At 37.1% G+C, this 14968-nt stretch overlaps 1 protein-coding gene across 3 annotated transcripts in view; it reads left to right on the top strand.

Annotated features, from left to right (window-relative positions):
- The first annotated feature begins 13178 nt into the window (after positions 1–13178).
- Positions 13179–14968, top strand: part of LOC134750021 (homeobox protein cut) — a 209142-nt gene continuing 207352 nt past the window's right edge. For all 3 annotated transcript variants that reach the window (XM_063685090.1, XM_063685088.1, XM_063685087.1), the window contains exon 1: positions 13179–13603. The gene's annotated coding sequence lies outside the window, so the exon portion shown is untranslated. The remainder of the gene's footprint in view (positions 13604–14968) is intronic.

Genomic DNA, 14968 nt, shown 5'->3' with positions numbered 1-14968 from the left:
GTCATGTCTGAGGACCGTGGTCAATATCACGGCCCGGCCACGACATCGCTCGGCGGCGGCAGCGGCGAGCGGCGGCCATAGGTTGGAACCAAAGGTCCGATCGCTGTGTCTCACTCCAACCTATGTGGGTTGCATCTGGAGCGGATGATCTGCCTCCACCGGTTTCTGTCCATTTCTTTGACGACCGTGGAGATATAGTTGTTCAATATTATGACCTTAATAGGTACAGTCGCCATCAGATATATCGGAGCGCCCAAGGTGCTCACAAATATCTGAACACGCCTCTATTGCAAAGGCGTTAGAGTGCGTGTTCAGATATTGTGAACACCTCGGCCGCTCCGACATATCTGATGGCGACTGTACCTCACAAAAAATGGCTGACGGTTGTAAAACCTGTAGCACGGTAGCATTTTTATCGCCTGTCACCATGCCTGTCACGTTCTAACAAGTATGTAAGTGCGAAAGTGACAAGCATAGTGACAGGTGATAAAAATGCAACCATGCTGACACCGCTGTAAGAAACTACTAGTGATCAGCTCAAGCTTATAATGGTTTTCTAGAGATGTAGGCTGTGGTAATGCAGAGATCTAAGTGAGATGACAGATTTTTTGTTACGTCACTCTGATAGAGACTATTGTCATAGTTTTGGATTGAAAATTAGTTTGCAGCTTTTTTGTTTGGAATATTCATGGAGTGACATGTTTTTTTTGCATAATTTTGTCTGGCATAACTTTTGAATTATATATGCTGTTTGTATACAGTAAAAATGATTTTTCCCAAAAAAACTACCACAAAATTCATAGGGTACCATATAATAGATTCACGAACCTATGTTCTAATCTATGTTGTATGTGTGAATCTAATTTAGAATCTTGAGCGTAGGAAGGGACTCAAAAGCGCACGAGATGTAAATAACTGACATTCGAATATAAAGGTAACTTGAATGTCATTTTGTATAAATGAGCAAAATGCGATTTTGCTCACTGTTATTCAGCAGCAAAGTACAATTGTTCGAGCTGCTTAGGTGAAAAATAATTTGATTTCTTCTTTAAGTTGAACACGAAAAAACACATTTTAACATAAAAATTTTACAAACTGAATATATTGCAAAAAATACCATGGGATCAACCCCGAAATTGGTAAAAAAATTTGGCCTTTAACCCCTCGAACGCCAGTGTCAAAATTTGCTACCGAATTAATAACCTTGAAATTGTAAATTAAAGTTCATATTGTCTATGACGTATACGGGACAAGGCATTCGAAGGATTAAGAAACATCAACATCTGATCAGTCAAAATGTATAAAGATGCATTTTTTTTCGCGATTTCAGTATTACGAGCGCAGCATAGTTCCATTTTTATCGCCTGTCTCTCTAACTCATTTGTGTTACTTACGACGACTCCAATCGAAACTCCTTACAAAAATCCAATAACTAAGACTGTAATCCCCCTAAATCCATACAAAGTATTCAAACCCATACAATACTACAAATGTACAAAAGTACAATTTCGGTAATGCAAATAGCTATGGCATCATAAATATCGGACTGCAACTTTATTAACACACTTTGCTTTACTAATTTGAACTTTAAGGCGAGATGTTAAAGGTGTTGGTGGTGGCAGAGATAGCGTGGGCGGCTGAGAATGTTCAACCCTTACGAAACCGCGATGTGCATTTCGATAATAGGTGACAGAGTAGAGACACAGAGGCGGGCGGGGTGTTAAAAATGGAAAAAATGAGATATCAAAGTTATTCCTCCACAATTGCAACCGGAAGCGGATGTGTATACCAAATTACCAATCGGGATGTTCCTACTTAACGAAACCGGAACCGGAGCTCCATAACATCCCTAATCTTCTTCTTCGTCGTCGTTCCCTCATGACTGAGGATCGTGACCAAGAACTATATCCCTCCATTTAACGCGATCAAGGGCTATGTGGGCTGCCCTCTGCATGGAACCACAATCCATGCCACCACCACACACAATGCATCCCTAATTTGTTCACATTATATCGAAGTTTTTCGCTGCCGTTACAGAAAAGGTATAGAAACTCTGACTGTGATCTTCTATATTTATGTTATCCGTGGCAGCACGGCCGCATTTTTACCGCCTGTCACGTTGTAACAAATATGTAAGAAATGCTGCCACCGATAACTAGAATGAAAAACGGTCTGGAATAAAGTATTAGAAGTATAAGTGATGAGTGACACACTCTCTTTCTACATTTCTATAGCGATAGTCGTAATCTGCGGCGGTAGCACGGTCGCATTTTTATCGCTAGTCACCATGCCTGTCACGTTTTAACAAGTATGTAAGTGCGAAAGTGAATGGCATAGTGACAGGCGATAAAAATGGAATCATGCTGCCACCGATAAATGGAATGAAAAATTGTCTGGAATAAAGTATTAGAAATATAAGTGATAAGTGACACATACTCTCTTTCTACAATTATAGCGATAGTCGTAATCTGCGGCGGTAGCACGGTCACATTTTTATCGCTTGTCTGTCACGTTTTAACAAGTATGTAAGTGCGAAAGTGAATGGCATAGTGACAGGCGATAAAAATGGAATCATGCTGCCACCGATAAATGGAATGAAAAATGGTCTGGAATAAAGTATTAGAAATATAAGTGATAAGTGACACATACTCTCTTTCTACAATTATAGCGATAGTCGTAATCTGCGGCGGTAGCACGGTCGCATTTTTATTCGATGGAACCATGCATCGCCCGCAGTAGTCTCTGTACGCGTCTACTCTGCGCGTTATCACGAATATCAAAGATTCAAGATGTTGCCTTCCATGGATTATTGAACCGCGCTCTTTCGCATTTTTAGGGTTCCGTAATAACCGTCTGACACTTACCAACATAGAAGATAAACTAGAATAGATAGGTAAACATCATGATCTCATCGATTGACCAGGATTTCTCGATTATCTTAAGTATCTCGAGAAATTTGGGTCATATAGGTAATAAATACACGATTTTTTTTTCTTCGAGCTACTTATTACTTTACTTATTACTGAGCTGTACCAATAAAGAGTATTATGTATTATTAGAGTAAGTATAGCGGCTGGATAAAATGTAATACTTAATTGCTAACACCAATTAATAGGCAATTCATTAATTTTCTCATTTCCATCCCTCTTTTCATTTCCGACATAAAAACTATCCTCTGTCCTTCCCCGGGACTTAGACTATCTCTATCCCAAACTTTAACTAAATCCGTTCAGCGGTTTAGGCGTGAAGAGGTAACAGACAGACAGACACACTTTTGCATTTATAATATTAGTATGGATATGGATTGATCCTTATGTTTTTGTTACTTACTTAATTTTGAATTTATTTCTGCTACCTAGTTAGTTTTAGTTTTAGTTCTAGTTTTAGTTTTATCAGGCCTCACTGAAAATCAGCGTCACGTAGTGTGTCCTAGGATTCACTTCGGGACATTAAGCTGAGTGAGGACCTTTTAGCACAATTCTGTTCGTCTATACTCTAAATGAATCAATGTTTTGTGTTCTTCTTTTGTGCTAATAAATATTTCTTATTCTTATTATTATATCTATCTATTTTAATAGGCTTGCAAATGCCATAATTCCATAAACCGAATTTTAGGCATCAGAACCTGCTTAGATTTTTCAAAACTCCCAATAGTTACAATGTTAAATACCTACATCAACTACTTATACTTAACCCACAAAAGTAACCTTTTACAAGCACAAAAACGTCTTTAGACGTCACCCTTTGGATTGTAAAGGGAATAATGACTACAATAGTTTGGGAGACACGTGCGAACATACAGACGAAGGGTCACGTTCAGGAAGTATGAGAAAGGGTTAATCTTTGACTATTAGAGGTCTTAAGTTCAAAAATATAGGACCCTTTGGAATCTTTAGATCTATGGGTGCAAGCCGTTTAGCGAAACACGGTTTTCGCAAATTTGTAACTTAAGTAATATTATCTTCGGTTACCGCGATAGTTATAAAATAAAACTATGAAAACGACGTTTGTCACCCGTTGACCACGAACGCTGTAAAGGGTTCGAAACGTCGGGATGTATTATAAATTCAATATACGCGATATAATCAGTTTTCATAGTTCTATTTCTTAAGTAATAAAGCTTAATGTATTTTCATTTGATACTTATCATTAGAAATTAACAAAAATGGCACTTAAAGTGGAATTATTATTATTGCAATTATAGGTCTTACGTTAAAAAAATATGAACACTATTTATTACTTAAGTTACAAAAAACTTGCCAAAACCTTGCACCCATCGATCCTTAAAATCACCTTTTTTCAATCAATGAATTGTATTTTTAAATAAATACTCGTATTTGCTCGTAATGTGAAGAAAACGATACCTTCATCTCTGATTTTGAGACAAAACGACATTGCAAAAAATCATAATTGACTTAAAAAAACAATTTGCTACTCAATAAAAAACTCAAAAAAAAAGAAGCCAGATTTCAAACTCTCCTAAATTCCATTCCATTGAAAAAACCCTTCCAATGAATACGTTTAATTAGCTTTTTTCAAAATCGCGAAAAGATTATTAATTAATCAAACAATTAATAATGAATCGGAAACACTCGGCGTGTCGGATCGGGGATAAATATTCGAGAGAGATTTGCATAAGAAACCGTTTTTTTTTGTAATTTTTTTCACGTCGCACTCACTTTCCGATTTCTGATGACAGCGTAGTGGGGATAAGACTCTATATTAATTCTGGAGTGGCATAAAATATTCACTAAAATGATAGTTTTCACTTGATGGTCTGGGGGCTTAGAATTTTAGTTTATAGAAAATGTCAATCAATTCCTGAAAAAAGGCGTCAAGAGCACCCCAAACGAGGAGCGTGTATGAAGAATGTTATGAAAGTGAAGGAAGCGAAAGTGGTATGTCAGGATCGTAGCAAGTGGAAATCCGTGGTCTCTGCCTACCCCTCCGGAAAATAGGCGTAAGAATATGTATGAATGTATGTCAATCAAAACTTAAATCATGTATTAAAATAGTTACATGACTTTTCGTAGTCGCTGTCATCCCGGTAATTTTTTCTTTTCGTTTGGCGTTTGCCGATGTACGATTGTCATTTTGGCTAGGCTTCCTGGTCTCATCGGAAGATCAGCGCTGGAAGTCGCCAGCAACATGCTGAGATAAGGCGTTTTGTGCCACTTTCTTCTTTGTACATTTTCCTTACCTACCTATGCATTTTGTTTCATTTGTATTTCATCATCATCATATCAGCCTTTTATCCCCCACTGCTGAGCATAGGCCTCTCTTCCAGTACGCCACTTATCGTCCTGAGCCAATCTCATCCAGAAGTGACCCGCAATCTTCCGAATGTCGTCCACCCAACGAGCCAACGGACGCCAGGCATTCCTTTCGTCTGAAAGCGGCCAACATTCCGTTACCATTTTGACCCACCTGCCATCACTTGTTAAATACAAATATAAATATTCTTAAATTTCTACTCTAGTATCGAATAGTAATTTTGAATAGTATAGGTATACTGAAAAATATGTACAAAAAAGGTTTCTAGTTTTCTATTCCTATTATGTTTGTCACTCTCACCACGGACAAAGCGAGACCGGTCGTCAATATATGAGCGTATCTACACAGTTCTTTCGTTAACCCTTCTATTGCGTGGGAGACACGGGAGGGATCGGAACAGATGTTTTTAATATTCAAGAAAAAGACGCCCCTTTACTAATGTTTGCCTTCGGCTTTTGTTCCCTTCCTGCGATGACTCATCAGCCTTTATAGCTGTGATTTTAGAAAATAATAAATTAAACAATACAAAACAGTACGGAGTTGGAAGGGGTAGACCTCGGCGGATTTTCTCTGATCAGATCGGGGAAATCCTAAAGAAAGGCCAAGTCAAGAGCACCCTTAACCGGCGAGCGTGTATGAGGAATGTTATGAAAGTGAAGGACAAACAAACAAACAAACAAATTATTTATTCGTCGATCATAGGTGTACACAACATGATATTGCATATGATGGTAAAAAAGAAAAATTGTTCCACTATGTCGTACCCAAGGGCATACGAAATTCTGTTTGTTAGCTAATAGCAATTAGCATGCACCATGCACTAAATTAATATTTACAATCAGTGTGTATGTCAAACAAGCAATTAACTTAAATGACCAGTAATATTTCTTAACAATTATATAAAAATCGTAATAAGTTTTTTCATTATAGGTAATACATGTCACATTTTCCATTCAAGAATAATTATATAATAATCAGTACATGTTTTAAAGGAAGCGAAAGAGGTATGTCAGGATCGTAGCAAGTGGAAATCCGTGGTCTCTGCCTACCCCTCCGGGAATAGAGTACAATTTAATATTGAACAAAATAAATAAAAAATGTCTGTACTGGAAACTGTATGACATTTATTTAGATTTTCGTTTGCATGAAAATCAACAATACCTACCTATAAAATTATCATAAGTAATAAATGATTTAGTAGCCCTCTACACGATTATTTTAAATGTTTGAATAATATACCACTTTTGTTCGACCTTGCTGCTGAATACTCTAAAATTGTATCAGTGCTTATTCTCTTGACAATATCTTCGTATGATCTCTTCATAGTTTCCTTTACGCCCAGATCTAACACCCCCTTTTTTCATTAGGGGTTTAAAATCGGACGGATCCCGTAATATTCATGCCCTAGATACTGATGGCGACTGTACAGATGTCAGTGACTAACATTTTTTGTAAGTATAATTACCGATTCGTTGTGAAACTAAAGAAAACTGCGATTATCTCGCCTTGCCTAAGACCGCGATTACTATTCAAATATTAAAATTTGCCAACAGACTATAGGGCAATTATGAGGCGGCGCAAGTTAAAAACTTAAGTAACTAAACCATACCAACCATACTACCATACCAACCATATTAGGCTGCGCATGCAGTAAAGGTAAAGGTTAAGTAGGTAAGTTTAGGTTTAAGATAAAGTTAAGTTACATATCAACCGCTAACACAAACGCAAAGGAGCCTCGTCTGCTTACAAATCACTGTGTGGTTTGGCAGAAGAAAATATGTATTAAATTGTAAGTAAGATCTTTGAATAAACGTTTTTTTTTTTTTTTTAAGAATTTCACTTCCCATACAAAAGGAGTTTCGTTCTCATTTTAAAACTACGTGTTTAATTGTAATGAAACTGCACATGAGGTATATCTAGGTCTGTAATTAGTTTATATTATCTATTTATTTAAGTCTTTATTTTTCCTTAAATAGTTTTTTCATAGTAAAGTTTTTCTGATATCATTGTTTTTCATTTTACTATATTAAGGACCCCTGTCGGGTATAGGCCTCCTCCATATCTTTCCACCTATTTCGGTCTTTTGCCTTGATTAGCCAATTTTCTCCAGCTGTGGCTACGATATCCTTGGACCACCTTGTTATGGGTTTTCCCACCTTCCTTTTGCCATGGGGTCCTGGCCACTTTGTGACTTTGTTGGTCCATCTGTCATCTGTCAATCTTCCTATGTGGCCGGCCCATCTCCATTTCTGTTTCAGCACAAACTCGAGTGCATCTATGATGTTTGTTTTGGATCGTAAGTACTTGCTGTTAATTAGTTTATATAGCTCTAGTATATAAAACAAACGAAATAGAGCAAAAACGAGTTTTGTATGAAAAACTTAAATTCGCTGTATTTGTTTTACTATTGTATCTGAAGCTACATAAACTAATTACAGACCTAGCTACCAGTACCAGTGTGCGGATATTGTTAGTGTTGCGTGTCGCGCCGTGGACAATAAACAGTAAACAGAAACAGGTAGATAAATTTATTTGTCTATCCCGAACATTTTTTTATTTTTATTTATTTATCTCAAAGTACAACACAACAATTTTCTTATAATTATATTCCTCGCCAAACTGCGATTGCAGTTTGTTGGAGAGATCGCGCTCATTTTTACATTTTAAACATTTATGCACTTAAAAAACTAAACTTAGTTACAGATACTATCCGAAAAGCGAACATGCATGGCGATAGTTTATGATGACTATATAAAAAAAGATATTATTTTATCTTTTTGTTTAATTGTCACTACACCTTTTAAACTATTTTAACAACTATTTAAGGTATAATATATACAAAATTGTTATATAAACTAATGTCGGGTAGTATAGTGTTGTTTACCAATACCTATCTCAATTGACATTTTGCTGGGACGTCAATCTTCCGTGACCACAGCTAGTGCAATTAATGACCCGTTAGTTATGTGTACAAAACGCGAGAGTTTAAAGTGTTATTTTTTATTGCAGATACTAAGAGGAGAAACTGAATTCGCTTCCGCCTGTGCGTCTCGCTTACGCCAATAAATGTATGGACAAGTAAGAGCAAAATACATGTGTGACTCATATCATTTAGATATCACAAAGTAAGTTTGAATTGGTCTTCAAGTCGCTTCACAGGACACAAGCTAAAACCGCTACCGCTTATGACTTGGCCTACTGAGTCAGTGGCGCCTTGAGTCGTTGCGTGCGCAATACTTGCCCGACAATCAACTGGTGTACTAGCGACAAACATCGCGCCGGTCACAAAAGAAGACATGAAATCGCTACCGCTCGAGACTTGAGCTAAGTTAGTGACGTCACGGCGTTGCGTGCGCAATAATTGCCCGCCGATCGACTCCCGCGCATAATGGAGACTTTCGCCGCTTGTTTTGAGACCAAATTATTACGATTAAAGTTACTGTTGCTGTGCTTTGACTTCTTCTTTGAAAAAAAAATCTGTAATTTTAATAGGTCACCGTGATTTTAAGTCACAAGAACTTAGCCTGTGTAGATATATGTATACATACTTATATCTTTTGTTTTGTCTATTTTGTGTAAACTTGTTTATGTGCAATAAAGTGACATACGTAAGTACATTAAAAAAAATTGCCGCCGCCATACAGACGAAGTTTTTTTTTTTGACAATTCAGTGCCGAAAACGTAATAGATTGTAGTAATAAATTTTGTTGTAACGGACCTTAATTATAAAACGATATGCTGAATTATCAGCATATCGTTATATTCTAGTTAGGCTAGGTCATTTACAATGAATATAAAAATAACATATAAAAACACTTATCTTATCTTATGGTTTTCGGGGGCCCTTGCGGATAATGCGGATAGACTTCGACCCATAGGGATCTTCCCAGGTAGCAAAGTTACGTCAGCGACGTCATTTATATGTCATTTATACGTCATAATGACGTAACGGACGTCATAATGACGTAACGGACGTCACAATGACGTATAAATGCTACCTGGGTTTTGTGAGTGATGTATAAAAACACTTGCAAAACAATACACATAAACACATTATAAAAAACCTAACCTAGGGTGCCGCCAGCGGGGCAGGGCCCAAGCTGCCAGTGGTCAGGGCCGCAGAGAGTAATCGACGTAATACGCGCCGTATCCAAAATTACCGCCTTCTGCATCTGACCCCCTGATATTCTAGTTACTATTGTCCTTAGTAATAACATAGAGTAACTTATACTAGAGCGGTACTGTCATAGTAAATGTTGTAACCCTAGTAAATTCACTGCCATCTGTCGACACACTTTAAAACTAAAAATGAAGATTTATAAAAATACGATAAAATGTATTTAAATATAGATAAATTATTTTTTTTATTTGCATTAATTATTTTTATGATTTTGACCCATGTTCTTTCACTGATATGCGTTAAAATTGTTAAATAACAAACGAAACCATCAACGCCATCTATACGACAGTTGGCCAAAGCTAGTAGCGCCCTCTGAACGAGAATCAAATTTTATTATTACTGCATCCATCTATTACGGAGTTATATCTATCTTTGGTAATAATAGGCGTGTGCTCTGTTTGAACCATGTTCGGAGATTTTTGAGCCATGAGTTACGTTTTCGTCCGGATTATCCTCCTTCCTTCCTTGAATAATGAGTTGAAGGAGTTTTTACTTCTTGTTTCGCATGATATGACTAAGGTACTTGTTGGCGCAACAAGTACCAGCGAAGACCAGTTGAAGACACATGACATCACACATACGTCACGCGTACCTACATTTAGACTGCACCGTACAGCCGAAGCGGCTACACATATCAATTATTTTATATTTACAGATATATCAGTACCTAAACGTTACTTGTACCTATTCGTTATTAAGTTAATTAAAAGAAGATTAGTAATATCCTGGAGTTCCTTCATTCTTCATCAGAAGAGCTTAATTGAACAGTACTGGTAGCTTTGGTTTTTTGACTTTCTTTAAAACCTCGACCTCTTTATTTACTAACTACAGCACTCATTCGTTAGTTATTCTATCCGTCCATGATATTGAGTTTATGAAATGTATATGTATGTTAGACTAGGTACCTGTCGGGCTAGCACATGATTGACGCGAGAGTATCTCGCCGCGACATAGACTACCCGTCCCTCTTTAATTCATACAGTAAAAGACAGTAAAAAAACAAGCAGTAAGCGTTAGTGGCAGTAAGGTAGTAGTTAGTAAAAGACGGGTAGTCTATCTCGCGGCGAGATACTGTCGCGCCAATCATGTGCTTGGCCTACAGTAAGGTAAGGCACACTAATTAGAGCCATTTCTAAATAAATTAAAAAAAAAAAAAAAAAAAAAAAAAATTACGGGGTCAAGGGAATCCTGGCCAAGATGGGGCACGCTGACAACACCGATTGTCGTATGTGTGGCGAAGAGGAAGAGACAATAGAACACCTTATGTGTGAATGTCACGCCCTCGCCAGACAAAGAATGAAGGACTTTGGAACAGGCTACCTGGTACCAAAGGAATTCAAAAAGCTACCCATAAGGTCCATCATCCGGCATATGGAGATGGTGGGGAAGGCTCTTGAGTAGCGGACGGATCTTTCCTAGGGGGTAACTGCACAAAAGATCCCTATGGGTCGAAGTGTATCCGTAAGGGCCCCCGAAACTATAAGATAAGATAAGATAAGATAAGGCACACTAAACAGACAACATTCAATATAGAGTTTTGAATGATTCACGGTTAGTTTCATTAGACTTATATTGACCGGGATATAGACCGTGATTACCTTTTGTTTTATTAAAAAAACCGGCCAAGTGCGAGTCGGACTCGCGCACCGAGGGTTCCGTACTTTTTAGTATTTGTTGTTATAGCGGCAACAGAAATACATCATCTGTGAAAATTTCAACTGTCTAGCTATCACGATTCATTTGTAGGTAGAGTTGTAATACTTGTAATATGTAGGTGTATTTAAATTATATCCGAAGTAATAAGATAACACAGTCCCAGGGCACCAGCGCCTCCACATCTTTTTACTCGCGGCTCTCAGAAACAAACCCGATCCTTCTACTCGAACCCGAGTAGCGCCCTAACGCTGGAAAACGGCGGAAAAACGAGAAAAGCGACACACAGCGCCCTCTGTTGCGGAGCGGCGGGAAACTACGGCATTTTCATGGAAAACTAAAGGTGTTTTATTCAATTTTGTATTGTGATTTCATTGAGGTAATATTTGTTATTTGTATTTGATTTTTTTGTATCGTTTAGGTACTAGAATGTTTTAGGTTCTGTTAGATAACTAAATTGTTTTCGTTTTTCAGGAACTAAAAAAAATTGATAATTCTATACAATATAGGCTCAATTTTACTTTTGTTTGTGGGTTACGAAAGCGCATCATTTGTCGTAACCGAATGGAAAATTACGTATTTTTTTTCCGCAGTTTGAGATTTAGTATGTATGGGTAGAAAACTAAGAAGCTCTTTAAACTTATCAAACTACAATAAAATTTAAAATTATCGCAGAAATGAATACTGCACATCTTTGAAAAAATCATCACTGAAAAAATTATAAGGTTGTGCAGACCCAGAAAAATATTAAGTAACGAAAATTTGATTTCATTATGAGTGCGTCGCACTCGCATATATGAACTACTGATAATCCCATATATCCCCTTGACATACTGGCTGACCAGCATATCAATTATCAGGGCCGATTTGTGTTTTCATCAGTGTTCGATGAAATTTGGTGAATAGGTAGTTTCCCTATTCTGTACAAATTGTACAATATAAGTGCAATTTCACCGCATATCCTAAAAAATCTCCCTCTGAGTTACGAAGAAGCATGGTAACTCAATGGAAAACTAACACATATTTTTTTGTGGACAAGTTGTGATTTCGTATTTAGGTACTCCGCCCAGAATGTGCAGCTCTACAAACAAGCCAAATTTTAACTAAATCTGACGAAAAAAAAATTCGACAACAAAAAATCGGTTCATCAATAGGGTACCTATCTATAGCCACATCCACAGAGACTCCAAATACGTGTAGGTAGCTTAACTCCGATGTTAAAAATAACTGCAAAATCGAAAATAAAAACAAGTTATTATTTAGTAAATACTAAAAGTAAAACTCATATTAATCTCCAATTAACTAACTCCTAGTTAACTCGTAAAAAAATAAAATAATCCTAATATTAAATTTACCCAAACATAACCTTACCTATCAATCGACCGCATCATTAACCGAACACTAAAACCTAAGTCTCATCAATAAGGTAAGACACCCGATAACGGGCCCTAGCTCGCGAACCCTAGTAACCGAATTTCGGGATCGACGCGAGCGAAACAAAAACTGACCTACATCGCGCCCTCCGTTCAGCCACCCTACCCGTCTTACCCCTGCATTTTCCTTCCTTTCAAGGTGAATATTGATGCATTTCTACTATTCAATCAATACTCATACAATGCATTTGAAAAGACTCGATAAAGGGTATCAAAATACCTAAGAAAAAAAAAAGATGCATTTTTAGGTTAGGAAATTTTGTCTGCGTGGGTTCAGATGTTTTTATAACATTAAAAGTAAGTGGTTAGCGTTTCCAACGTCCCATTTACGAGCTAAGTGGATGTAAACATCCCGATACAATGTAAATAGTGGCCGTCCAAGGAGTCGATCGCGCCGCAAAAAAAGCGCATCCTATTATCGACTACAACAAAAGGACTTGCAGCGATACCTAAGTACACATCTCGATTCATCGTCTCGACTCGAATCGGCGAACCGATGCCATTGGCGCGCCCCTCTGTCGCCGCGCGGGAGCGGGATGGAGGTACCGTTTTCGGAGAAGGGGGACAAGGAGGTTGATAGTCATCTTAGCTGCCGAGTGGCGTCCCACTGGGCGGGGCCGCGTCAAGGAGTGAGCCTCAGATGCGCACAGTTGGAGGGGCTTCGCTCGGCCGAAGGATCGCACTGCAGTCGAGCCCCGCGCCGACCGCGAGCGCACGTCCAGCGCCGTGCCCGCGACTTACGTAACAACTGATCGGATCGAACCTTCCGATAAATCAATCGCGATCGTCAACTGTCGATAATTTGTGCACCGATAATTTTTTTTATCATTTTTCCGCGCCGAAACAAGTGAACTCGATTGTGTACTTTGTGTTATTTTTTTTTTCACGCTTTATTTTTGGGCGTATATGAACAGTGTTTTGAATTTGATTCTGACGGACCAAGTGTGAGAACAACTGTTTTTCGGACTCGATTGTCCTGTGATTTTATTGACATAAAACATGGTGATATGTGGACACATTGTGATATTTTCTATGTGATAACAACACCTGACTTGACACTGATGTAAGTGTTAGTTTGTAGATTGTCAGTGATGTCTTGTGAAGTGTACAAAATCTGTGATATTTTTCCATTTTGACCCAAATAATTGACAGTTAAAATTTTAACTCGGACTCGGAAAATAGCACTAAGTGTAGGTGTTAGGTACTTAAAGATAATTTATTATTTATTTTTAAAAATTTCTCCGAGTTAGATTTTGCAACTAAATCTAATAAGAATTAATCTGATTGAAGACAAATCAAATTCTACTTGGAACTCCAAAACATAGTTTCATATTACTTTTTTAAAAAACAAACTTGTAGTAATTATAACTAAATCAATCACAGTGATAATTATGATAGCAGAATTAGTTATGGTGTATTTAAAATAATTAATAATAATAAAAAATCTAATCAAATGGGATTAGACAAAATTATCAGAAAATTAATAAGTATGTACTAGAAATTGATTTACACCAAGCAATGAAATTTTTTGTGTAAATATTATCAAAAATCCTATAAAAACTAATTGTACTGTCTGTGTACTGCTGTTTTACTTATTAACCGGGAAAAAATACTATAATAACCGCTTCAATTCAAATAATCGAAGACAGAATAAAAACACAAACTGAGTCGCAGCAAAATCAATCGTTTAAATCATTCCAAATAATTTAGCTCAATTACCGCATTTTTAGCCGCGCGGCGGCGGCACACTAGAGCGAGCCCGTGATTGATCGGTGTCGAACCACTTACCGGTGCGTTTACCCTAATCCACCGGCATTTTTGGTATTCCACAGATATTCGCTTCACACTCAATTGAACAATGCCGTGATGGTATTTGCAATCCGTTATTGCACTTAAGTGTAGAAGTATATAGATAGTTGTGAATCTATAGGTACACAGTGAAATATGTTTGCATAACAAAAAAGCAATTGAAAAAAAAAATGAAAAATCGTTTATTGGTCACAATCATTGTGTTACAATTTGAGAAAGGGTTGGGACCTCCTAGTAAGTATTGCAATACTTGTGACAGGAGACCCCGCTCTTCCAGCAGCAAGTTAAGGGTACAACCAATACAATAATAGTTAATTATGTAGGTACAGAAAGTAACAAATTGAATTATAATTAAACTAAACTAAAGTTATAGTTAAGATAACAGTTCAATGCAATGCAATAATCTGAGAATAGGTACAGAGGAAATAAGTATTTAAGTATATGCATTTTATATATGCAATTAAGCGCAAACATTTAATGATGATTCTAAATTGCTAAGATTGACATTAATTTTTGACATGTTTTTGTTTATACATATGACGATCCTTATTGGAAGAAAAAAATATTTTAATTTATTTTGTATTTTTTAGTATGTAATGTTTGACGATCATGATAAGAA

Source organism: Cydia strobilella, chromosome 19 (assembly GCF_947568885.1).
Source record: "Cydia strobilella chromosome 19, ilCydStro3.1, whole genome shotgun sequence".
NCBI classification, from domain to species: Eukaryota; Metazoa; Arthropoda; class Insecta; order Lepidoptera; family Tortricidae; genus Cydia; species Cydia strobilella.
This window is presented reverse-complemented; position numbering and strand designations above follow the sequence as displayed.